This window comes from Tachypleus tridentatus, chromosome 2 (genome assembly GCF_004210375.1).
Source record: "Tachypleus tridentatus isolate NWPU-2018 chromosome 2, ASM421037v1, whole genome shotgun sequence".
In the NCBI taxonomy this organism is placed as follows: Eukaryota; Metazoa; Arthropoda; class Merostomata; order Xiphosura; family Limulidae; genus Tachypleus; species Tachypleus tridentatus.
Genome location: NC_134826.1, coordinates 50159631 through 50187328, shown reverse-complemented (window position 1 = coordinate 50187328; position 27698 = coordinate 50159631). Strand labels below are relative to the sequence as shown.

Sequence of the window (27698 nt, the reverse complement as noted above, 5' to 3'; positions counted from 1 at the left end):
TAAAGACGTTCGACTCGTAATCTCAGGGTCGCGGGATCGAATCCCTCTCGCACCAAACATGCTCGATCTTTCAGCTGTGGGGACGTTATAATGTGACGGTAAACCCCAGCAGAAATATTTCGTTAACGAGTGTTTATTAAGTCACTTAATCTTTCTGAACGGAAAACTCAATATGGACAATTATGAAAATGGGTCCCACTGGATAAGGATTGGCATGGCCAGGTGGGTTAAGGCGTTGTTCGACTCGCAATCTGAGAGTCTCGGGTTCGAATCCCCGTAGCACCAAAATCTCATTATTCGTTGGTAAAGCGTAGCAAAGTCCAAGAGGTGGCGGTGGGTGGTGATAACTAGTCACCTTCCATCTTGTCTTAAACTGCTAAATTAGCTTTGCAAGAAATTCGAAAACAAAACAAAGAAAATACCTACTCGCCGTGAGAGAGTAAAAAGTTGAGTAACACAGTTAACACAGCAGCGAGCCTACCAAATGTGGCCTTACTCCAAAAGCAACAAACGTAACCTCCTATATCAAGAGACAAGTGAACATTAGTTCCATCCCTACAAAACATCTAAATCAATGTTTTGAAAAAATAGTTTACAACACTTTGTTCGTTTCCCTTTTCACATTATATTCATTCAACGACTGTACTTCTAAAGATACCGTCATGAAGTAACAGCAATAAACATTAGAAATATGTGTGTGAACTTGAGAACTCTTCACCCCATCGTGCTCAGCGGTAAGTCTGCAGGCTAATAACTCTAAAACCTGGGTTTTGATACCAGTGATGGGCATAGCCTAATCAGCTTGTCATATACACTGCTGGCCAAAACCTTAAGGCCAATGAACATAAAGAAAAAATATGCATTTTGCGTTGTTAGACTCAACAAATTATTTGAGTCGAGCTTCGAAAGATGAAAATTAAAATAAATTTTTTTTTAGCATTTAATAGGGAAAATGTGAACACTGAAACTAGTCTAAATACTAGCTGGTCAAAAGTTTAAGACCACACTAAAACGAAGCGTTAATCGGTAAACACGTAAAGAAATTTAATCATTTGTGTTAAAGCATTAGCGTTGTCAACATCTCCCACTGACATCTCCTTGGTTACATTGGGTAAAAACATGGCAAAGGCTAAAAAGTTGACAGAGTTAGAACGTGGCAGAATTGTCGAGCTGTAAAAGCAAGGTCTCTCTCAACGTGCCATCACTGGTGAGATTGGGCGTAGTAAAACTGCTGTTGCAAATTTCTTAAAAGACCCAGAGGGATACGGAACGAGAATTTCAAGTGGTCGGCCCAAGAAACTTTCGCCGGCAATGAGCAGGAGAATTCGACGGGTTGCCCGGCAGGACACCAGCCGAACGTCGATTAAGGCCTTTACGGACGCAGAATGCAGCTCAGAAACAATAAAACGGCATCTACGAGAGAAAAACTTCAAAAACCGAAAACGTCTTCAAAGGCCACGCCTCCTTCTACACCACGAAACAGCTCAGTTAAACTTTACTGAGAAGCACCAAATATGGGACGTAAAAAAGTGGAAGAAGGTTTTCTTCTCTGATGATAAAAAATTTAACCAAGATCGTCCAGGTGGCTTCCAACGTTACTGGCACGATAAGGATATCCCACCGGAGACATTTTTTACACGACACAGTGGAGGAGGTGCCATTATGATCTGGTGTCTTTCTCCGTCCATGGAACAATGGAGTTTCAGGTTATACAGCGGCGTCAAATAGCAGCTGCCATGCTGGAGAGAGCATCCATATTGACTGAATGCTCTCATTTGTGTGGAAATGACTGGATCTTTTAGCAGGACAACACTGGAATCCACAATGCCCGCAGGACAAAGGACTTTTACATGGTGAATAACATGATACTTTTGGACCATCTAGCATGTTCACCCGAACTGAACCCCATTGAAAATGTTTGGAGGTGGATGGCAAGGGAAGTATATAGAAATGGATGTCAATTCCAAACAGTGCATGATCTTTGTGAAGCCATCTTTACCACTTGGAATAACATTCCAGCCAGCCTTCTGCAAACGCTTGTATCGACCGTGCCAAAGCGAATGTTTGCAGGTGTTCGCAATGACGGCCGTGCAATTCACTACTGAGACCTCTTGTTGGGCATTTCCTACCCTGTTTAGGACTTTTTTTTTGGTATGGTTTTAAACTTTTGACCGGCTAGTATTTAGGCTAATTTCATAGTGTTCACATTTTCCCTATTAAATGTTAAAAAGGTTTTTAATTTTTTATTTTCTCTTTCCTTATTTTTATCTTTCGAAGCTCTACTGAAATAAGTGGTTGAGTCGTTAGACGCAAAATGCATATTTTTTCTTTATGTTCATTGGCCTTAAAAATTTGGCCAGCAGTGTACCTTCGAGATGATCACCAAACAAATCGGACAAGTAAATTTTAATACTCGTAGCGCCATCTTACGTTTCAGATATGTAAAAACAACAATAAGTAATTCTCATTTTTGATTTTGTTTTTAATAGAAAAATATATATAGGTTTTTTTCAAATATTCATGTATATAAATATACATTTAAATCCCAAAATGAGTAATCTACATTTACATCTACAAATATGATTTTACATGTTCAGTAAACTGTATTATTTGATCTAAACTTGTGTAAACCAATAAACAGTGACGTTTTATTATGTTTGTAAATAACTAATAACAACAGCTATCGGCATTAAAGATGGGAAAGGCACCCAAGTGGCTCAATGCTAGACTTGAGATCTTATAACACTAAAATTCGGGTTTTGTTCCTGCAATGTACACAACATACATACATTTTGTTTGAGAAATTTATTATTTTGCGGGACAAGAAACAAACCAACAAGAAATGAACTTTTTGTTTCTGCTAGTGTGGCCGAGCAATATTTTACTTTCGTAAGTACGTATCTTATTTTTTCTTTTTGGCTGCAGAAGTGCACAAGTACTTTTATCAAGGTTTAGTTTCTTAAATTTAGTAGATACTTTTTTATATATATTTCAACTGGTTTCTTTTACAGTGCCTTTGTGTACTGACTCGGTTTTTAAATCAGTATCTCACGATTGGTGAAATAAAACGAGAAAAATATAATCGATTATTTGAAAAATAAAATTAGCATATCAACCTTTGTTAATTCTGTATTCAGTTTCAAACCTGAAGGTTGAGGCCAAGTCTGAATATAATTTACAATAGAAGGTTAATAAGATAAGAAAAACTCCCATTCTTAGACATCATAAATCACAAGATAACTAATTCAATAGAGACCAAAATTATCGTTACGACAATGGATAAACAAGACCAACAAAGGTCAAAGTTCAGGAGCATAATAGATATACCTATCTCTTTGCAGTAACATGTTGTTGTAGGCTTTTGTTGTTGTTGCGTGTGTCTGTTATAATTACTAATTTAGACGTGTTATTTTTATAGCTTGGCCAAGCGGAGTTTTCACGTCACGAGAGAGTCATAGCTTAATGTCTAGAACTTTATTGAAAGTTTAACTGGCTGTTTAAGTACTATAAAAAGAGACTTATGCTGGAATAGAAACTGATTTTTTTTATTCGTAATTTTTTACAGTAAGTGTTTTTATTGAGTAGCGAGTCTGTTAGATAATTAGTCATTTTTAAGTTTTAAATATTAAATTTGTATTTTGACAAAAAATATATACATAAACATGTACGAAAAAGTGCCTAAGTAAGAAAGAAGGTAACAAGTAAGTAAAATCCTTGCTTTAGCAACTACCCTTAAACCTAGGTTCCTCAGTGTTAGCAAACGCTGGTTAAGCTAACTTGTAGAAATTTTAATCTATAAATAAAATCATTTTATTATCGTTGGCCTTGTCCTCGCGGCAATCGCTTTCAAGTAGTTATGATACAAGTTGTTCCATTGCAACTTTAAATTGGCTGTGGTTGTCACGTGGCTTGCTAATTTGAATATTCATAATCATTTTAACACAATATACCCAACTTCTCTGTAGAATTATTCTTATTAATACTTAGAAGGCAATTGCAATAGCAATACATGTTCGTATTGACTACTAACCACGTTAAGCACGTTGTGGTCACCACAACTTTACCATAAGTACAAGGTTGTTTTATTTGTTTGTTTATTTTTGTAGTTAAGCACAAAGCTAAACAATTAAGCTATCTGTGTCGTTTCCTCTATGGGTAAGCCTTTAGACTTGCCATTAAGCCACTAGAGGTCCAACTATCTTTAACTGACTGGTTTACAATAGGATTTAACTAGTTGGTCTTCGACTGTTAAAATCTCACTTTCTAAATTGTTAACTTAATTTTATTAAGATACAACTGTTACAATAACAGACACTTCTCTAGGTATGATGTTTTGTTTGTTTGTAATTAAACACAAATCTACACAAAGGGTTATCCGTGCTCTTCATGGTTTCTAGTGTTGTAAATCCGCATAGTGTTTTGGGATGTATTTTACTTAGTCAATGATCACTTATTTACAGGTTGTTCAAGAATATGCTGAATCAATGCTAATGATTTATTCTTGTGAACAGAACTGAGAAGGCTATGTTCCTTAGTATTTCCATTAAAATCCAGTTTTCTGTAAATTATGCCAGCTAGTGGATTATCTGTGTTGTGTCAATCATAAGTATCAAAACACAATTTTTTAGCGCTGTTTGTCCTGAAACTTACTGTTGAGCTATTGGGGAATTTCTGTTTAAATGTTAGTTCAGTTACAAAAACGACACCAACACGACGAACCACCAACAAACCTCGTAATTAACAGATCCGACCGAAAATTAAACAATGAAGAAACACTTCTACTCATCAAAGGACTGAACTTCACAGTAACACCTAGAAATGTTCCATCTATTGAAATGAAAGCCTGTTTGGAAGACCTAGCTAAAACACTGGTAATCCATTCGAAACAAACTGAAAACACCAGCAAAACAACGAAAAAACAACCACAAGGAAGAATATAACTTCGACAACAATTCCACCGACAACCAACATCCTATGTTTCCAAGTGGAACTGAAAACATCTATTTCCCTGAAATACTTAAAATCAGTGTATTAAACAACTTTTTTCAAATAATTTTCTCACAAAACTATCAATATAAATTCACAGAAAATAAATCTAAAAAACAACTTCACACAAAAAGATATTAATTCTATAAATAACTTAAAACAAGACAAGGACATTAAAACTCTAAAAGCAGATAAAGGCAATGCTATAGTTATAATAAACACAAATACATTCAAAAAATTAACATCTTGTCAGACACAAACACATTTAAACTGCTAAACATAAATCTAACAAAAACACGTGAAAACCAGTTAAACAAACTACTACTACAAGTGTAAAATACCAACACAATCTCAGAAAACATTTATTCTTATAAACAAAAGACCGACTCACGCACACCACAACTATACGGCACCCCCAAACCTCACAAACCTGATTGTCCACTACGATCCATAATGTCGACCTTCGAATCATTTAACTATAACCTCAGTAAATATATAGAGTGGACATTTCCTAAATATGTAACATCAGCCGGCTCCTTTTTCAAAGACTCTTTTAACTCTAAATATATTTTAATCAACTGAATCGTAAAGCCTTAATGGCCAGTTTTGATGTAGTCTCCCTCTTAACAGAAGTCCCAACGACTGAAGTTTGCAAGATAGCTTTAGAACTTTATATCCAAGACATCAACCCATTGATACACATCCCCAGCAACCAATTAGCAACCCTTATAGAATTCATTACAACCAAAACTACCTACGAATAAATGGCCTAAGTGTGGGGAATCCAGTATCACCAGTTCTAGTCAACATTCTTAAGACACAGATTCAATCATAAACGATCAATTCAGCCTTACACTCACCACTACACTGAAACAAATATATTAATGATACAATTTCTGGAGTCACATCTACAGAACATACACTTAGTTTTTTTAAATCACGTTAACTCCATACATCCCAACATTAAGTTCACCTGTGAACAGGAAAAAAACTAACCAAATTGCATTTCTTGACCTCAAAATCACTAGAACTGATACACAGTTCAAAACAGAAATCTACAGAAAAATCATCCATACTGGATTATACATTCTCTGGGACTCAGCATATGAAACAAAGCAAAAACTCAACATATTAAGAATCCAAATAAACACAGCCACAAAACTATGCTCACCCGATAAAATTAACAATGAAATTAACAAAATAAAACAACAGTTCATCAACATCAACAAACTTCCTCAAAAAACCGTGGAAAAAAGTATACGCACACATCTAGACCAAAAACAAACAAGCAAACAAAAATAAATCCCAAGATACAACAAACTACAAAACCTTATACTGCTGCATACCACATGTTCTTGACATCAGTGAAAAAATAACCAACATTTGGAAAAAAAACTTATAACAAAATACAACATTCCAGTAAACACTAAGTTTATTCAAAAACCAGGTACAAAACTAAAATCCATACTATATAAAAACTACACTGACAAACACAACACCAACATAATTTACAAAATACAATGCAAGAACAGCCACGACTTTTATATTGGAGAAACAAACAGAAAAATGGAAACTAGATTCAAATAGCACAAAAAACACCTTCACACGTTTCTGAACACTGCAAATCAAATAAACACAACATAACCATGGAAAACACTCAGATATTAAGTAGGAAAACAAATGTAAACAAACGCAAAATCGAAGAAGCCCTACTTATACAGCAATTAAAACAAAAATCAAACCAACATAAAGGAACACCTCTATACCTATACTAATTAATAACTTAACATCATATGTGTAAAAAACGGCTGGTATGAGTAGAGAAAGCACTATGTAGAGGAGCGAACAACATTTCGACCTTCTTCGGTCATCATCAGGTTCACAAAGAAAGAAAGAGTTATGAATGATAGCTGACCACGTGTTTGGAAACGGTTGTGTACTTGAGTGTAGGAATGTAGAGGGCGTGCTTAGATGTTGGATTATATTTATTAATATAGGTATAAACGTGTTCCTTTGTACTGGTTTATTTTGGGCTTGAGTTGTTAAGTAAGTTAGGCTTCTTTAATTTTGCATTTGTTTATGTTTGTTTCTTTATTTAAAAATTGGGGGTTTTCTATGATTATGTTGTGTTTATTTGATTTGCAGTGTTCGAAAACGTGTAAAGGTGGCTTTTCGTGTTCTGTAAATCTGGTTTTCATTTTTTTGCTTGATTCTCCAATATAAAAGTCGTGGCTGTTATCACATTGTATTTTATAAATAATGTTAGTGTTGTGTTTGTCAGTGTAGTTTTTACATAGTATAGACCTCAGTTTTGTGCCTGGTTTTTGAATAAATTTAGCATTAACTGGAATGTCATATTTTGTTACTAGTTTTTGCCAAATGTTGGTTATTTTGCTGCTGATGTCGGAAATATATGGTATGCAGCAGTGTATGGTTTCGTGATTTTTTAAGTCGTGGGGTATATTTACTTTTGTTAGTTGATTTTGCCTTTTGTATTGATGTGTGCGTATAATGTTTTCTACGGTTTGTAGAGGAAACTTGTTCATGTTGATGAAGTATTGTTTTATTTTGTCTAATTCGTCATTAATTTTATCTAGTGAGCATAGTTTTATGGCTGTTTATTTTTCTTAGTATGTTGAATTTTTGTTTTGTTTCATGTGCTGAGTCCCAAGAAAGGTATAGTCCAGTATGGGTGATTTTTCGGTGGATTTCTGTTTTAAATTGTCTATCGATTCTTGTAATTTTGAGGTTAAGAAATAATATTTAATTGCTTTCTTTCTGTCCACACGTAAATTTAATGTTGGAATGTATAGAGTTAATGTGACTGAAAAAATTAAGTGTGTGTTCTGTAGATGTGAATTCCACAATCGTGTCATCTGCATATCCGTACCAGTGTAGTGGTGGATGTAATGCTGTGTTAATTGCTTGTGTTCCAACTTGTGTCATAAAAATATTGGCTAGAACTGGCGATACGGGATTACCCATGCTTAGGCCATTATATGGTTGTGGTTGTTGAACATGAAGTTTGTCTTCATCGTGGTGAATCTTATGAGGGTTGCTAATTGGTTGCTGGGAATGTCTATTGATAGGTTAGGGGCTCGGATATAGAGTTCTAAGGCTATCTTACAGGCTTCAGTGGTTGGGACTTCTGCAAAGAGGGATATGACATCGAAACTGGCCATTAAGGCTTTATGATTAAGTTGGTTAAGGTTAGATTTGAAATTATAGGAGTCTTTGATGAATGAGCTGGCTGATGTTACATATTTGGAGAACCTGACGATGACCAAAGAAGATCGAAACGTTGTTCGCTCCTCTACATAGTGCTTTCTCTATCCATACCAGCCGTTTTTACATATATAATTTTCTCTACAAGTGGGTTGTCTCGTCATCATTACGCCCTCTGCAATCAGGTACCCGTTTATACTCTCGTCCCTAAGATGTATCTGTCAATGGTCACATTCAAATACTCTCTCTTTCTTAACCTGAGGATGACCTAGAAAAGTCGAAACGTTATTCTCTCCTTATCAGTAAAAGTTTTAATACCAATACCAGCCGTTCTGAGATACATTTTTATTTTAAGTGTGATTCTCGTAATCAAGAATTAGCTAAATTACGTTTATAATACAAAACACTAGATGGCAGGGCAGCATGAGTAGGTAAGTTCTCATTGTGGTTTATTAAATAATCGTTATCACTTATCGTAACATTGCTTTGGTAGCGGTATCTAATGTCTATTCGTATTTGAGGAAACGCGAGTTTATTGGGTGGGAAAATATGTTTAACTTAAGTAGTGAAATATAAAAATACTAATTTTAGAAAATGTATGTAAGTTTAAAAGAGCTACTACATTTCCGTGCTTGTGAAGTAGTATTTATTATAGGCTAATAATAATAATCTCCTACTAGTCCTAGGTTAGAGTTATAGCAGCTGACTGAGTGCCCATAGTTGTGTCTTGACTTTTGTCAATGGTAATTAATATCCTTATGAATTTTGCAACAACGTAGAAGTTAGAGGTGAGTGAGTTTGTAAGATATATCCTTTTCTTAAGAGTACCAGTAGAACAGACTTTGAACTGTAATAGGGCTGCAGTGTAGGCACATGATACTGATAAACCGATTATATCGTTGATAGTATTAACAATAAAGAAATGTAAAACTTAATTAGTTCTCATTAGAATGAAATATAAGAATTTAGTAATGTATTTTTCATGTGTCTAAATTTATCCAATGATCAAACAGATGAACTCACCAAAGTAATATGCTTAGATTTGCTCATAGTCTTGCTGTGGGAGTCTTAAGTACAGCATGTTTATTGTCCTCTGTTATATATTTATATTACAAGTATTAAATGAGTTTCACATACTGTCTTGTGGCAGTATGAATGATAAACCAAGCCCAGTATTGTTTGAAGTTGGGTAAGCAGCTAACAACAACTTTTGCACTGTTTTGATGTACAAATAAAATAATGATTCCAGGGAAATGTTTTCAGTTCCTCTAAATTCTGTTAGTTAAAGTGGTTGATGTTTACAATAATTTAACAGTTTGAGATATAAGGAATAATGAAAGTTATCTTTTATAGACTCTATTGCTTTTTTTTTAATGTCTTCTAAACTATTTTTATATCAAATTGTTTGTAGATCTATGGTTTTATTGGTTAGGCCTCCTAATAATGTAAGATTTATACTAAAAAAAATTAAAAATATAATCCTAATTACCTCTGAATTTCTTGTTATTTTACATAGACAATAAACTACTTTTACCTAGGATTTTTGGTCAGTTGTTTACAATAAAATAATGTAATATTCACTACTGGTGTATTCTATATATAGCATGTGATGGTTTAAGCATAAATCCAAGATTTCAGTAAGTGGATTATTTTCTGTCATACCTCCTAATGAGGTACACAATTTTTATCTTGATGGGACTTTTTAGTAAAATCTATATTAAAAAAATTGAAATTTTAATAACTTCATAAGTATTCAGAATTAGCTTGTACAGTTTAAAATTCGATTTTAAAGGTATAAGTGAAAAGTTTTTACAATTGAGGTTTATTTGAAATTGGTGAATGTTTTTAAAATTAATGAATTTGGCATCTTCCATCTGATGCAATTACAATTTTAATTTCGTTTGTGGTTGTCATAAGAAGTTTGAACATCTGAATTTACGGAGATGATTTTTCCAAAATATTGTGTAAAAATTTGTTCAGCACTGGTGTGTTTTTCTGTGATCTTTTAACCACTATATGAGTTGCACTTTGAGTGCTATTAACAGTTTCATGCCAGACTGTAGGCATGAAACGTGAAGATATGGTGTTAAAGAGAAATAAATATATAGGTTTTGCAGGTTTATTATTGGCTAACTTACTAAAAACTTTTCATAATTATATAGTAAATAATTAATATAATCAGAATACAAGTATATGCTGTATGGTCTGTATAGAAAGATTGTAGTCTGATTTAGGGTTTGTTGTTTACAGTATCTTGTATACCATTATAATATATAAAAAGTGATGTCAAAGTAGAATAGTGTTTGTTTTTTAGAATTACTTCATTGAAGTATTTGATATCTACAATGATATCTGAAAAGCATTAAAAATTAATTTTATATTCATAAATACCAAAACATAATGAGGATATGCAATTATCTAGATCATAGGTCAATCATCTCTTGTACAGAGCTTAGTTTGAAAAAGTGCAATACAATATATTCATCGGTGTTTTACTTATCGTTATAGAATTCAAGACACTAGTGTTGACCATTTCATAAGGTAAAACATTTCCAGAGTTCTTAGTGGTGTCTTTAGTGTAAGACCTCATTGCTGTTGCACTTGTTGTTGTAACTGCTACACATTTCAGATGTGTAAACACTCCAACAATTCAAGGTACCCAGTGTGGACCATTTCATGAGGTAAAACATTCCCAGAATTCACAGTGGTATCTTCAAGATTTCACTACTGTTGCACTTCTTGTTGTAACTGCTACACATTTTACATGTGTAAATACTCCAACACATTTTGTGACTCATTCAAATACTATTTTATGCTCAATCTCAGGTACAGTTTTCATTGATAGAGATTTTATTTGTTGTACAATTTAATCAAATGTTAGGTGTACCTTCTGAAATATCATAATGGTAACATTATGTTTAACACTTAGAGGATAAATATTTAGAAATATTCAGTTAAATATGAGAGCAAAATTCTATCTTGCTCCATTAAAAGCTAGTCCTAAATCCTAAATTATGTTAACACGATGTCTTCATATCAGAATTTTTTTTATAAAGTCACTTGGGGTCTATTTCATTGGTCAGTTATGGGAACTTAGAGTAAACCCTTAAAATATCCATTGGCTCAGCTATCCCTTCTGTAAACTTCTGACAAAAATAATCTGCTGAAACTGTTGTCCTTTTTGCATTTAACTGTGGCATACAAATTTCCATTAATTTGCACAAGACCTGAAAAGACAGGACAGAATGAGGTATAAATGTCTATATTACATGAAGACACAACTATCACGTAATATGGACAACTTTGTTTTAGTTTGTTGTTTTTATTCAGCTACTCTGCTGGTCTAGGTGTAAAGGGTTGCTTGGGCTTATTGTTTATGCCTTAGGACCAGGTATTCAGCCATGTTAGAAAAGGCCTCCTTAGTATAAAGCTACATGAAACCTTTCTCACAAAATTGATTGTGATTTTTCAGAACTCATTTTCTGATGTAAGTGGAACATAGCTTGAGAAAATTAGCTTGTCTTTATTTATTTTAGTTTTTTTATAATTAATTATTGAACATACTTGGTGGAATTTTCTCATAGTTGTTTTGTTATTAATTGCTAAACAATCTCTTCACATAATCTATCCTAGTTCTTTCAGCATTAATTTCTAAGCAGATTTTTTGCATAATTTGTCTTATTTCTTTTCATATTAATTCATTAACAGGCTCTTGTTTTGAAATTAATTACTGAGCATATGTTTGACAGAGTTTATTGTAATTATTGTAGAACTAGCAACTGCTGAATGGAGCCAGGGCAACATTTATTTTGGCTTTTTGTTAAGAGTTTGTGTTGGAGATATGCTTATATTATCCATAATTAGGAAATGTGCTTAATATAGTTAACACAAGGAATGTAACAATTTAACAGTAGTTTTAATTTTCCTTTTTTGTCACAGTTAACACAAAGAACATTATGATGTACCAGTCTTCTCAATATCACTTTTTTCAGCTGGTCAAAGTGACTTGTTCTAAACAAACTGAAAGATGGAGTGTAATTTCCAGAAGTGTGTAACTGGACCTGAACAGTTGTATCTCCTTTCTAGTTCTTAATTTAGCTCATCAACATAAGATGTTCATCCAGCTATGTTATTTTGAGTTAATTTTCAACACTTTCTGCACCAGAATGTTGAGTAACTCTAATTTTAATAAAAACGTTTATTTATTAAAAGCTTATGAACTCTACACTACTGCTACACATGCTCACTAAAATTAATAATTTTATAAATTGTTTGTATTGTTTATCAGTTTAAATGTAAGCATCTTCGTTAAAACACAATCTATATACAATGCATAAAAAAACTGGTTAAATATACATTTTGTCATTTATGTACCTTTCTTTTCAACCATAAGTTCTGACTTTCCTAAGCATAAGCATTAATATTAATCCTACAATCAGTAACGACACTATGTTGTTCTTGTTAACACGTTTACAATCAGTAACGACACCATGTTGTTCTTGTTGACACGTTTACAATCAGTAACGACACCATGTTGTTCTTGTTGACACGTTTACAATCGACCCCATGTTGTTCTTGTTGACATTGAGATCATATCAGTTTTTGTTGACACGTTTACAATCAGAGCTGTATATCAATTATCTAATTAGAAGTTGTTAACACGTTTACAATTAGTGTTGTTCTTGTTCTCAAGTAACGACACTATGGTTTTCCTCTGGATTGAGAATGTTAAAATCAGAGGTTCGATTCCTCTTGGTTAGCACTGGAAGAAAAGCAACAAACTCATGTTAGAGAAAACATCTTCGGTTGTGCTTTCATTTATTTTCTTTTTAAAACCCAAGAGTCGTTATAAGTGTTTTAAATTAAAGCAGTATCAGTACTGTTAATATTTTTAAATTAAAGCAGTATCGGTACTGTTAATATTTTTACAGCTATGGAAAGGAAGTGTTATGTATTTACTTCTTTCTTTTCTTGGTTTTAACTTAGAACTTAAATAACGCCAAGTAACAAAATTTTTTTCTTGTTCCTGGCCAGAAAGTGTTATTTCTCAATTGCTTATGCCTAAAGTAAATGGAAAAGACCTATTTTTCTCTTCAGACTTTGCTTTTGTGATGGCCAAGCGTGTTAAGGCGTGCGACTCGTAATTTGAGGGTCGCTATAATGTGACGGTCAATCCCACTATTCGTTGGTAAAAGAGTAGCCCAAGAGTTGGCGGTGGGTGGTGATGACTAGTTGCCTTCCCTCTAGTCTTACACTGCTAAATTAGGGACGGCTAGCACAGATAGCCCTCGAGTAGCTTTGTGCGAAATTCAAAAACAAACAAACAAAAAAGAAATAAGCTTTTGTGACCTGAGCTCCCTGTATCCACTCTGCCAGATACGTGAAAGTGATTTACATTACAGCCGCAAATCTCGAGAAACAACTCACTTCTAAACATTTTTGTTCTTCAGTATAAATAGCTGTAAATCTTGATTCATATGTTTTAGTCAGTAAATTCATTTATTGTGTAAATGAAAATGTTCAAATCTGACCGTTTTTACATAGAAAATAGGTTAATGTCTAAATTTCATTATCCAGGTCACAAAAACAAAGTTTGAAGGGAATAATGGTCATTTTCTGTACTTTTAAAACATAAGCAATTAAAAAATAACACGCAGGATCTAGGAACAAAATTTGTGTTATATAGTGAATTCCATGCGATTTGCTTCTGGCTAATAAAAACAAGTGTTTTCAACAAACATATTTTACGTCTGATATCAAATGTAATTGGTGTTGTTCGTGTTAGCAACTGAGCTCAATAACACTTCCATAAAGGCCTGTGTCTTGATGTAATTACAGTACCTGAAACTGGTGTAATAAACAGACCAGTAAGAGTAACTTTGAAGTTAAGCCTCTTTACTGATATATCATCAGTCGATATGATAAGACAAGGCCTAGTGGTTAAGGCGCTGGGTTTCCACTCTGAGGGTCGCAGGTTCGAATCCCAATCACCAAACATGTTCGCCCTTTCAGCCATGAGGGGCATTATAAATATGGACAATCCCACTATTCGTTGGTAAAGGAAACAGACTAAGAGTTGGCGGTGGATGTTGTTGCCTAGCTGTCTCCCATCTACTATATTCCTGCTAAATTAGGGATGGTTAGCGCTGATACACCTCTAATCAAATGACATTATCTACCTAACCCTTCCAGATCCCGATAAAGAAAACCCAAGAACATACAACAACACGAATAACATACTAGGAGATAACAGAACAAGAAACACAGATCTGTATGTTTCACCAACAGACTGAGTACAAACAATGACAGTGAGAGTAACAGCAACACCAGTTTCAAACACAATCAAGGGCTTTCTTCAAGATCTTATTATAATGAAGCTTGTGACGTATACATCCAAAAATCGGATCTCCGAAACTACCGGCCCGGCATGGCCAGGTGGTTAAGGCACTTGATTCGTAATCTGAGGGTCGCAGGTTCAAATCCCCATAACTCCAGACCTGCTCGCCCTTTCAGCCGTGGGGGAGTTATAATGTTACGGTAAATCCTATTATTCGTTGGTAAAAGAGTAGTCCAAGAGTTGGCGGTGGGTGATGATGACTTTAGTTTTACACTGCAAAATTAGGGACGGCTAGCACAGATAGCCCTCGTGTAGCTTTGCGCGAAATTCAAAACAAGCCAAACCGAAACTACCTCACCGACCATCACCATTCAAAACTGGGTAATATTTTTATAGCTAAGCAGCAAGAAATAAAACAACTAAAATTTACACAAAAATATGTTTCAGATTTAACCAATAAAAATTACAGAAAATGAGCAAGTTTCAAATATTAAACCATTAAAATACAAACTTATAAACATTTATTTAGTTAAAACCTCATGAGTGTTGTAAGAGAAAAGCGAGGCACTTCCATTGATAACTGTGTCTACAAAGAAATACTTCGATAAAACTTACTCTATAATGTGACGCTGTAATGATACCTCATTTTAAAACTAAAATTTAAATAAATTCATTTTTATAATGGATATTAAATATTATTGAATGTGAAGTACCAGTACACTGCTATAGAACTGTCAGACAGTTCCAGAAAAGGTTTTAGGCCCAATAGCTTTCAACAGGAAATAGCAGTTATACTTGCCTGGAAGACCAGTGTTTCTGCTGGTATAATAAACCAACAGGAACATCATAAAACTTAAAACAAAAAACATCTACACCATCTAATACCACATGCAATACACAAGTTTCTACCTAACATCATACCACAATGAATAAGAAACTTGCAGGTCATACGCTGTTAGGCTAAATGAATCCTAAATACATATATACCTCTATTTTTAAAAACGTTTTATATGTAAAAATACGATTCTGTGTGTGCGTGTTTGACTGCTAAACGGGACTGTATTGTGAACATGGACTAATTGTGTGATCATGCATGTGTGAAGCTTATGAAAATGAGTTAATATTACCCCATGTATTGGACATGGTACGACAAAAGGAGTTTGTTATTTAAAAACTGCAGATAATAAACAAAACTTAACATACTTATACCTCGAGTAATGCAACAGAGTAACAAGGGGCATTACCTAGGATCCAGTAACAGTGTGATCAAAGTAACAGTTTCTGATAGGAAGGTAGAGGTCAACACTGACCCTGACCCTACCTGCCTGAATCCTTATGAAGACGTACCATAAGGTGGAAAATCAAGATAAACTCAACCCCTAAAAAAAAAAAAGGAACATGAACCATATTACTGAGAATGAAAACATTAAGTACCAACAGCCCCCAAAATTATATCTTTCCTGAGGTTTTCTTCAGACAGTCACGAGCTAAATTATTGGGTCTAAACTACGATTTTGTCATAATTGAGCTTATAAACGAAGTTAGAAAAAAAATCTGGCAGAGAGCTAATTACATGCGATGTGTAACTGAAAAAGTAGGCTCTACGACCTGAAACATTTAAAATCTATAAAACATATATCCAGTGGTGAAATATACCTGCCCACCCATCATGGTTAAATGTAACCAAATTACACGTACAAAAGTTACAGACGATACAAAAATCATTAATAATCACACTAAAGCATACAGAGTTCCCAGGTACACAAACATTCCCATGATGTCAGACACCCTTAACAAAGATACATCATTAATAACCCCGAAAAACTTTACCACATATGATTATAATAGACTTGAACACTTCTCGCTATTAAATCTATTAAAACTACCTATGTAACCCGTGACCATTTACTACTTCGCAAAACTGTAGATACAGAGTTGTTGTATTTTAACTTAATTGTAACATGATTAATGCCATATTTTTCACGTCGGTATCTATGGAAATGTTTGTGTTAACAATACTTTATGTTGACAATGAACAAAAAAAAAGTATATACCAGAAAGTATGAAAAAATCTGCGTAATACATTTATCGACATGGTCTGAAAAGAGCTGCTGGTGTGTGCGAACGAACTGTTGTCACCCGCATTTAGTTAACTGCAGGACGTAATGGGTTTTCCTAACTCCCGTGCCAAATTCTACTGAAAAATTAATATGGGTTTCACCCAGGGACACCCAATGAGGGAGGTATAGTCCCAGGGTGCACCCGATCCTCCCAGGGCACTTGACTAAACAACAATAGGTGAAAAGTACCATACATGTTATAGCGCAATAAAAAAGATGATTTTTCTAATTGTTTAGGCGATGACATGTTTTCGAGGTTAGATAATGTTTTGTGTCTGACTCATTACAAGTATACTTGTTTTACCAAAAACGTTTCGGTTTTAAGATATCTTTCGTATTATGAGGCTTTAACATATCATTGAAACAAACTATCAGACACAACTAAAGAAAGAACGTGGATTTAGATGTGAATTTTTTGTTTCCTATCAGCGAGTAAACTACGGCAGAATGTATCACTAGATTTGTTGGCAAGGGCATTTTGAGATCTGTGTATCAAATTCTAGTTAAAGACTGTGATAATCAGTGATGTCGAGAAAACCCACTTGTAGAGAAATATATATGCAGAAACGGCTCGTTTGGGTTGAGAAAATATTTTACATAGATGAGCGAACAACGTTTCGACCTTCTTCGGTCATCGTCAGGTTCACAAAGAAAGAGGTAACTGACCGGAAGCTGACCACATGTTTGGAAGGGGTTGTGTAACTGAGTGTCGGAATGTAGAGGGCGGTGTTAGATGTTTGAATATATAATTTTATTTATTTTATTATACGAGGTCTGTTAAAAAAATACGCGGACTGTTTGAATTGCGTTGGTTCCAGAGGAATCCGCTTGGTGTCGCTAGGTTCGCACAGATCAGCTGATTACGACGCCATTTCCCGATTGCAGGTATCTTCATTTGTGTATTAGCTACGCGGTTTCAAGTGAAGTGCGATTTTTTCGTTTGGCGGATTTCAGAATGAATGACCTGAAGGAGCAACGTCTTGCTGTGAAATTTTGTGTTAAACTTGGAAAATCTGCGACTGAAACTTTTGCTATGCTTAACACGGCTTACGGTGATGTTGCTATGAAGCGTACGGCATGAACGTTTTAAGGATGGTCGACAGTCCATTGAAGATGATAAGCGTCCTGGACGTTCTTCCACGTCAACTGACGACCCACACATCCACAAAATCAACACCCTGGTGCGTGCAAATCGACGTCTGACTGTCAGGGAGCTTGCTGAAGAGTGTGGGATATCAGTTGGATCTTGTTACGAGATTTTGACCGAAAAATTGAAGATGCACCGCGTTGCTGCGAAATTTGTGCCACGCCTGATGACGGACGAACAAAAAGCCCATCGCGTCCACGTTTGGCAGGAACTGCTTCATCGTTCAGAAGAAGATGAAAACTTCTTGTCAAGGATCATAACAGGTGATGAATCATGGGTTTATGGTTATGACATTGAAACGAAGGTCCAATCGTTCCAGTGGATGGGTGAGACATCCCCCAGATTCAAAAAAGCTCGCCAAGTTCGATCCAAGGTCAAGGTGATGCTGACAGTTTCCCTTCGATGCTAAGGGTGTTGTTCACCACGAGCACCTCCCTGAAGGCTTCACAGTGAACCAGACTTACTACATTGAAGTTCTGAAACGTCTGAGGGACGCCATCCGTCGCAAAGGGCCAGAAATGTGGAGGAGTGGCGACTGGTTTTTCCATCACGACAACGCTCCAGCCCATTCAGCCCTCAGAACTCGTGAGTTTTTTGGCCAAACACTCGATCACTGTTCTTCCCCACCCCCCTGTTCACCTGACCTTGCTCCTTGCGATTTTTTCTTGTTCCCCAAACTCAAAAGACCCTTGAAAGGAAGAAGATTTGAGACGATTCCCGAGATTAAGGCAAATGCGACGAAGTTGCTGGAGGACATTACAAAAGAAGCGTACCAGGACTGTTTCAACAAGTGGAAACACCGTTGGGATAAGTGTGTGCGTTGGGGAGGAGAGTACCTTGAAGGGGTCCCAGACCTGTAACTTTATTTAAAGTACATTTTGTTTTATGACGTCAGTCCGCGTATTTTTAACAGACCTCGTATTAATATAGGTATAAAAGCGTTCCTTTATATTGGTTTATTTTGGGTTTAAGTTGTTGTATAAGTAAGGCTTCTTTAATTTTGCGTTTGTTTATGTTTGTTTCTTTATTTAGTATTTGAGTGTTTTCTATGGTTATGTTGTGTTTATTTGACTTGCAGTGTTAGAAAACGTGTGAAGGTGACTTTTTATGTTCTTTGAATCTGGTTTCCATTTTTCTACTTGTTTCTCCAATATAGAAGTCGTGGCAATTATCACATTGTATTTTATAAATAATGTTGGTGTTGTGTTTGTCAGTGTAGTTCTTACATAGTATAGACCTTAGTTTTGTGCCTGGTTTTTGAATAAATTTGGTATTAACTCGAATGTCATATTTTGTGATAATTCTTGGAAGAAATCGGTCGACAGGTGTTTACAATGTTCGAAGAACCTTCGAAGCCCTGTTTCTTTGTGTTTGAACACGTGGCTGAAAATAAACTTCTTTTACAGATGTTAAAATAATGGACAGATCGTCCCCTAGTGGCATAGCGGCATGTCTGCGGACTTAACGCTGGAAACCGGGTTTCGATACTCGTAGTGGGCAGAGCACAGATAGTCCATTGTGTAGCTTTGTGCTTAATTCCAAACACACAAAATCGTGTATAGTCTCACTTTAGGTACGATGTTAATAGTAATTTGATCTCTTCTCTATTGTGAAATTTACACAGGTTTCTTGAAAACAGGATTAAGTTTCTTGTTGTTGTTTTTTGTGGGGGCGTTATAATGTGACAGTCAATCACACTATTCGTTGGCAAAAGAGTAGCCCAAGAGTTGGTGGTGGTGATAAGCTGCCTTCCCTCTTGTCTTACACTGCTAAATCAGGGAAGGCTAGCGCATAGAGCCCTCGTGTAGCTTTGTGCAAAATTCAAAAACAAAAAATATTCATGCATGAACTTGAATCCAGGTTAAACTTATGTCTGTTATTTTGCATAAATATACAACCTTAAATTATTGATGCAGAAACTGTAAAATCACTGGCTAATAAATCTCACTCTCCGGAGAACACTGTAATTGTTTACCCTGAAGCGAACAGATATTGTCAAAACGTATACCGAATATATATATATATATATATGTTTAATTTTCCAACATACCTATAAAAATGTCCACATAATTGTATTTTATTCAAATTGTTCATCTCTTCTCCTTTCACTTCATTGTCTCGTGCTCTGCAGTTTCTTTTCTTATTGCTGACGTTCTTTTCTTCGAATACTTTTCATTATGAGTCAGACGAAAGCGAGACACTTTCGTGAGTTAACCACTTCATCTCCGTGTCGAAGACCTGCCCTATTTCCTTTTCTTGTTTCATTTTTAGGATGATTTTTGATAGTAATACCAAACAGAGCGTGATAAGGCACGGAGAAATAAAAAAATGTTCGCTTTCACTGTATAGTTTGTGTTTAATGGTTACTTTTTTACGTTCTTTTAGTTGTGAGGTAACTTCCACAGAAAACTGATTACTTGGAGTGATTATGAAGTATAGTGTTTTGTTGATGACATCGTGAAATTGATAACACGTGTTTTATCTTTCGAATTAATAGAAAAGGCGCCTGTCTTACCGTGAAAAAGGCAAATACATTATCAGTCTATTGTAGGGCCAGGTGGTTGGGGCGCTCGACTCGTAACCTGAGGGTTGCGGGTTCGAATCCTCGTCACACCAAACATGCTCGACCTTTCAGTCATGGGAACGTTATAATGTGACGGTCAGTCCCACTATTCACTAGTAAAAGAGTTGGCGGTGGGTGGAGATGACTAGTTGCCTTTCGTCTAGTTCTTACACTACTAAATAGAGGTAGATAGCCCTCATGTAGCTTTGCGCGAAATTCTAAACCAAACCAGTTTTTTATAACTTACTGTCTGTTTGGCTGTTTACCAACATTATGACGTAACTACGACAAGCCAGTGTTGTGGTGATTTCATCGCGCATAACACAAGGTGTTCGTCGTACCTTCCATATTTTAAAGTCTGGTTTATAACTGTCATGTGCTGAAAGTCTCCGATACAGACTTACAACGCTAACATAAGGGGTTCGTAATAAAAATAAATAAAAACTCTCGACATATTGTATCGTTTAATAAATACAACGACCCCCACTTTCGGCCCCATTTTTATTTTACTTTTACTGTCTTCCAGCAAAAGCTTCACGGCCCCCACTTTTGAAAAAAAATACTACTATATATGATAACAATAGTAATCTGGGTAAAATCACGTAATGTCTACAGCTTTAACTGTCAGAACCCCCGGAGATAAGATTGGAAAACTGATGCATTTCTAGTGCCTTTACATAATGTATAAACACTTTGTCTACTGAATACGGTTAAGCACGTGGTGTGCTTTCCGTAACCTTGTAATTAATTACACGAGACCAGACGATCCAACGCGCTCCTCCGACTTTATCGATCGACATTTGTTAAACAGGCGAGAAGTGTTCAACCGCCAACTTTCTCACCTCTGTTCCATTTCTTCTGTCTCATATCTATCAACTTCCCATGAGGCTGTGTCTTTACTGAAGGCTTTCAGTGTTGGGTAGGCGTGTAGATGTGTATTATTCAATATTATATTGTGCCGAAGTGAATATGTGATACCTACGTTTCTTTACAGGCAAAAGGCCAGAAATGTTAGTGTGTGGTGTTCTACCTAAAGATACAGTATTTATTGAGCGACTTTTCCACCAGAAAGATTTCTAAGACAAGATGGCATAAGTAGTTGGTTTTAGATATTGAAAAAAAAATATATTCATTTATAATTTAATTTAGATATAATTTAAAAGCAGGTATAACTAAAAATGTCTTGAATGTGTAAGCTCAAACTAATTAGCTCGTAAATCTATAATTAGTTAAAACTTATTACCTCTTAAACTTGTAACTAGTTTAAAACTTATTAGCTCTTAAATCTGTAACTAGGATAAAATTTATTAGCTCGTAACTTTGTAACCAGCTGAAAACTTCTTAGCTCACATTATATTGAAAACTGATGAGAGCCTGAAAGACAAACTCGTTGTCACCGTTTACATATATAACACTGCACAACAAAGTTTTTGCTTCTTGAACACTGTTGGGTGTTCCTTATAGATTTTGGCTGCTGATCACGAAAATCACATCCAAATTTGCCCATCACGTACCGTTTCATCGAAATCTTCAGTTTTGCTACAATGGAAAAACGATGCTAGGGCAACTGGAATCCGTCAATGATTGCTGACTACTGTTGGACGCTGCAATGTGATGCACCGGACGTTGAATACAAACGAAAATGAGGAGCAAAATACTTTAATTATGTTGAATTTAATAGCGTATTAGAAACATAAACGCAATTAAATACGTTATTGCCGGTTAACAGTTAACTGTCTATTTCTCAGAGTTCCTACGTGATGAAGCAAAACCAAAACTATATTTGTACATACCCACTACGTACCTGTCACAATCAGCAAAAACTTTTCAGGAAGCGAAACATTAAAAAAAAAAAATGTTATGCAGTGTTATTAAAGGTTTAGGAGTATTAAGTTTGAGATGGAAATACAATTTGAACTTTGCAATAATGTATGAGGGCCTTTACGGATGGACATTTAATGTTATAATAAAAAACGAATGGCAATCTTAATATATGAACTTTTAAATTTATACTAAGCAATGTGTGAGAAACTTAAGACATGAGCCTTTAACTTGTTATAAAAAAGTATAAGAGATGAACTTTAAACTTTATTATAAACAGTATACGAGAGCCTTTAGAGATGAACTCTAATCTTTAATTGTGTGTCTTTGGTTTAAACGTAACATGTTTCAAATAAATGGATACGACAGAAGAGCATTCATGCAGGAAAAGTATACATACATCAAAGAATGAACAAGTGTGAAATCCACCCACCGGTTGAGAGAAGGGAAGAGCTATAAATGTTCAGATGTACGTGTTTAACTTTCACAGGGCCCCGAATGGCCAGGTGGTTAAGGCCTTCGACTCGCGATATGAGGTTCGCGATGTCGAATCTCCGTCATGCCAAACACGCTCGCCCATTCAGCTGTGGAAGCGTTATAATGTAACGGTCAATCCCCCTATTCGTTGGAAAAAGTAGCCCAAGAGTTGGCGGTGGGTGGTGATGACTAGTCTGACACTGCTAAAGTAAGGGCAGCTAGCACAAATGGCCCTCAAAAACAAAACAAAAACTTTCACAGAAAGATTTGTGGCTGTAATTTTAAGTGACCCATACACATCCAGGTAGATACGTATTACTACATATGTATATGAAGTTAGACAAATTTAGTTACTTTATCCACACGGAACTCTCAAGTCTTACACTTCAATTAAACAGAATATTCAATGTTTAGCCCAGTGAAATAACTTTAGAGGTTTTCGATTTTGAATGCCAAGGCGCATGTGTACGAAACATACACTCGTGCAAGTAACAATTACAGTTTAAGTCACGTAAACACATTTCAAACTATCATAAGGAGCACGAATGAAAGCAAACAGAATACAACTCGGATACTTATGACGGTAACAATAAGAAAACTAACTTTCTATCTCGCCATGAAAATACTTGAGTTAGATGGTGAGTAAAAGAAATTATGCGAAACTTACAAAAGTGAGAATATATATAATTTTAATATGTTCATTTAGATATTTGTTTTGTAGAGAGCGCATTAAATATCTGTACATTTCATGAAATTTAAAATGTAGAAATTGTGTGCAGTATGTTGGAACAAAAGTGCGATATAAATACAAGATCAGTGAAGTATTGAATGAGAAATACATTTCAGAGTTACAGGAAGTGGTCTCGTGTATGTTCGAGAACCTGGTGGTTTTGTTATCAATCGGATAACGACAAGTTTATGTTAAAAAGTTTATATAAGTTAGACATATCATTTGTTGAGGAGTTTCTGTTATGAATTTCAGCTTACAACTTGTGTCAAAGTGGACGTAACTTATATCAAAAGTTAATGAAATTTATAAATTCGTTACTGTTATGTGAACTGGGCTGACATTATATTTGTCAAATAACCCAACAATAGTACACATTACAACAATACCTTCACCCAGTTTAAGATATTGTGTCTTGAAATATCTACAAGGAATATTATTGTTTTAAGTCTGTATGCATCTAGTATCTACTTCTGTTACTTTCAAAGCTTCCTATTTATAAAGTCTAATATTTAAATATAAGTCTAGATATAATAATTTAAGCTGGCTGATCTCGCTAAAGACAATAACGGAGCCACACGTGATTCGACATACCTACCTAATCAGCGGTCGCTCGCATGTTTAATGTTATGTTTGCAGTCTGTTACATAACAGAACTGTTACATAAAAGTTACATCTTTTTGGTGTAGACGACTATAGTGTCTGTTTGTCTAAAAATCTCGTTATATGGTTGTCTGAACTGATAGATTAAGAAGGGAGAACAGCCAATCCACAACTAACTCTTTTGATTTACTAATAGCATTTGACCTGTCGTGAACATAGTGGATAGCTTAATGTGGCTTTGCTCTTAAACAAAACAAATTGACCGTCACTCTTAAAACGTTTCTTCATCCATTACGTGATAAATTCTACGACAAAGAAACACGTATTTGGAGATTCTTTGGAGTTAAGGAAACCCTTTTGTGTTTTTTATTATTGGAGTTGTTGATGTAACTGTGTTATAGACCTAGCTACAGATTCATTCGACATTGGTAATAGAAGTTTAGAAACCTTATTTATAACAACTGGATTCCCAGGTTTAAACAATAACGAACCTTCACTACAGTTAAGCCTATTCTGAATACTTGTATTGTGTATTATCATATCCTTTGCTTATTTAATCGTATTTTAATTCACTTCACTTTTTCTCTATTCTATTACTTTATAAAATGTTTAAACTTTATAAATGTTTTGGTAGAAGGTAGAATCTGTATGTTCCGAAACATCCACAAATTAAATGTTCATTTACTTTACATACACGTGTCAAAAGTTGTTTTTGCTGTTATCGTTTTGTTGCCATGGTTATATATATATACCTTCTGAGTCTAATACATGTTTGACGGTAGCAACACCTGGAACTCGTAAAGTAAGAAAACAATTCTTTTACCTGTTGAACCGTAACAGAAAACTCGTTTTATCGAAGTTAGTAATATAAATTTAAGCCAGTTAGTTTGTGTGTGTATACATATAATATGTAAATTATGGTAGATTTCAACATTAGCGTAAAAATTCAGGTTTCTTTCACCGGTTTCATTAGGAGTAAATATTGGGTGGTAGTTTAATCAAATAGTAACCTAAACACGATTGAAAATATTGGTTGAACACAAATAATCCAATGTCGTGTAGATGTTACGTAACCTTTTGACTTGTAAAAGGGTTAACCAATCGCAGGAAGAACTCCTCGTTGGAGCTTGGACACCCTGCCTCTACGACCAGACCAGTGGTTCTTTGTGGTGAATAAGGCGCTTATTTTGTAATCAGTGTCCCACGGGCGGCACAGAAGAGGAATGGCGTTCTTTAGAGAGTTGATAAAAGCCAACAGGCCATGTATGTTGGAATTTCTGGCTCACTTCCGAGCTAAAGATACACATCGTGGACGGCAGCTGGTGAGGTATATTTTATAGCCGAATGGCACACCTATCATTGACATTTACGAAATAATGCGGCCTTGGGTAAGAAGCCCGTGGGTTTAAACTCTGTTTATGTACTTTCCTGTGCATTTGTCTATGTTTTACTAGCTATTGTTTGTTGTTCTTGTTTTCCTGCGATTGGTTAGTTCTTCTTACAAGATAGGAGATTATGTAACATGTACAAGAGAGTTAGATTACTTGTATTCAACCAACATTTTCAGTCGTGTTTAGGTTACTGTTTGATTAGGCTACCACCCAATATATACTCCAGATGAAGACGGTGAAATCTACTATAATTTAGAACTACGAGAAAAGAATGTTCTCTTTAATATAGCATTCTTGTGTATATAATGTATATGTGAATAGGGCGAAGAAACGAGATGTTCTGTTCATTTTTTTACTTCTATAACGATTTCATTTTGTTGTGACATGTCTGTTTCTGGCCCTCTATAGCCACGTGGTAAAGGCGCTTGACTCGTAATCTGAGAATCGTGGGTTCAAATCTCCGTCACACCAAATATGCTCGTTCTTTCAGTTGTGGGGGCGTTATAATGTGACGGTCAATCCCACTATTCGTTGGTAAAAGAGTAGCCCAAGAGTTGGCGGTGGGTGGTTATGACTAGTTGCCTTTCCTCTAGTCTTACACTGTTAAATTGGGGACGGCTAACGCAAATAGCTCTCGTGTAGCTTTGCGCGAAATTTGAAAACAAACATTTATCTTACTATATGTGGATTCTCCAATTGCACAGCGGACTTGCAATGCTAGAGACTAGATTTTCATACTCGTGGTTGGCCGAACACAGATAACCTATTGTGTGGCTCTTTGTTTAACTACAGACAAAATAAACCCTTAATATGTGATTACTTATGTTTCAACCGGTGACTCAACAGTAAGGATTGAGCTTTTCGATCTCTGGATCAGAATTTAGATCCATCCTCTAGTTCGGATCCTGGAGGATTAGGTACTTCGAAGACCTCTTCCTTCTTTCATCGCAATTGGTATAATGGTCGTTTGGATGGTTGGTGTCTTTGAAGATACCCACGAAGTAGGCCCCACTGGCCTCCTGAAGAACTATTACGTCAGGTCTCTGGAACCTTAGACTGATCTTGCTGATAAACTAGATCAGTTGACTTCTGGTAACGACGGATTTCGCAGAGGGCTACAGTTTCAGGCTAGATTTCTTTATGCTCGAGCCATCTAAGATCTCTTGTAATTCAACATTCCCTCAGCGGGCACAACATAGACAGCCCATTTTGTAACTCTTCGCTTTGTACGTGTTATGTCAAACGAACTAATAGGCGATCTAGTTTTCGTCCATTTAGTGTTATTGCGTGTTTAACCTCAAGGCTATACAATGGGCTGTCTTCCCTTTGCCCACAGCGTTACAAGTCCAAACGTTTGCCGCTGGGTCACCGGGACTAAATTGCTATCTTATTTGTATTCCAAAATTAAGTTACTTTACGTTGTTGTCTTTTGAGTTTCATACAGGATACTCAGATTATTTAGGGTTGGGCGTGGCCTGCTAGTTAGCGAGCATGCAGGACTGGGTGTTCACGGTCCGTCTCCCATTGCTGAAAAAAAAAAAAGATCGCTCTGCGCAGGCTGTAGGACTGAGTGTGTTTTAAGTGTGATGGGCAAAACTATTTGATTAAACGAGTTGTCAGTAAGTGTTGTTAACTAGCTGCTATTCCTGTAGTTCCAAAGTTAAGGACAACTAGTGCAGAGAGCTCTTCCAAAGATTTGCTCGAATATCCGAAAACAAACAACTCTAGTAATGTATATGTGTGGGCGGGGAGGTCGTAATATTTATGGACGATATGTTTTTGTTTCTGTTGAGAAAGATGATTATCTACATGGCCACGTGGTTAAGGCACTCGACTCGTAGTCTGAGAGTCGCGGGCTCGAATTTCCGTCACACTAAACATTCTCGCCCTTTCAGCCATGGGGCGTTATAATATAACAGTAAATCACCACTATTCTTTGGTAAAAGAGTAACCCAAGAGTTGGCGGTGGGTGGTGATGACTAGCTGCCTTTTCTCTAGTTTTACACTGCTAAATTAGGGACGGCTAGCGCAGATAGCCCTCCTGTAGCTTTGCGCGAAATTCAAAAGCAAATAAACTAATAAGAAAAGTGCATTAACAGTGAAACTTATGAATGCTGAAAAATGTTAGGTCTTAGATGAAAAATGTAGGTTCACGTAGGACTTTTTGGAATTCTGTCGTTATCTGACTTTTACACTACATTAAAACTGCCTTAAAGTTTATAGATTTTGTGAACTCTTGAAAACTCAATGAGTTTGGTTTCTTACAACATATGGATGAATTGAAACGCAGCGAAGGGTAAA

The 27698-nt window shown here is 35.6% G+C and overlaps 1 protein-coding gene across 4 annotated transcripts in view; it reads left to right on the top strand.

Annotated features, from left to right (window-relative positions):
• Positions 1-8677: 8677 nt before the first annotated feature.
• The window catches only part of LOC143243587 (ecotropic viral integration site 5 ortholog-like), a 49882-nt gene continuing 30861 nt past the window's right edge, over positions 8678-27698 (top strand). For 2 of the 4 annotated variants that reach the window (XR_013024693.1, XM_076487285.1), the window contains exon 1: positions 8678-8999. The gene's annotated coding sequence lies outside the window, so the exon portion shown is untranslated. Of the gene's footprint in view, positions 9000-21278; positions 21298-25332; positions 25395-27698 lie in introns of those variants that run through there. The other 2 variants (XM_076487287.1, XM_076487286.1) reach the window with 2 other exon arrangements.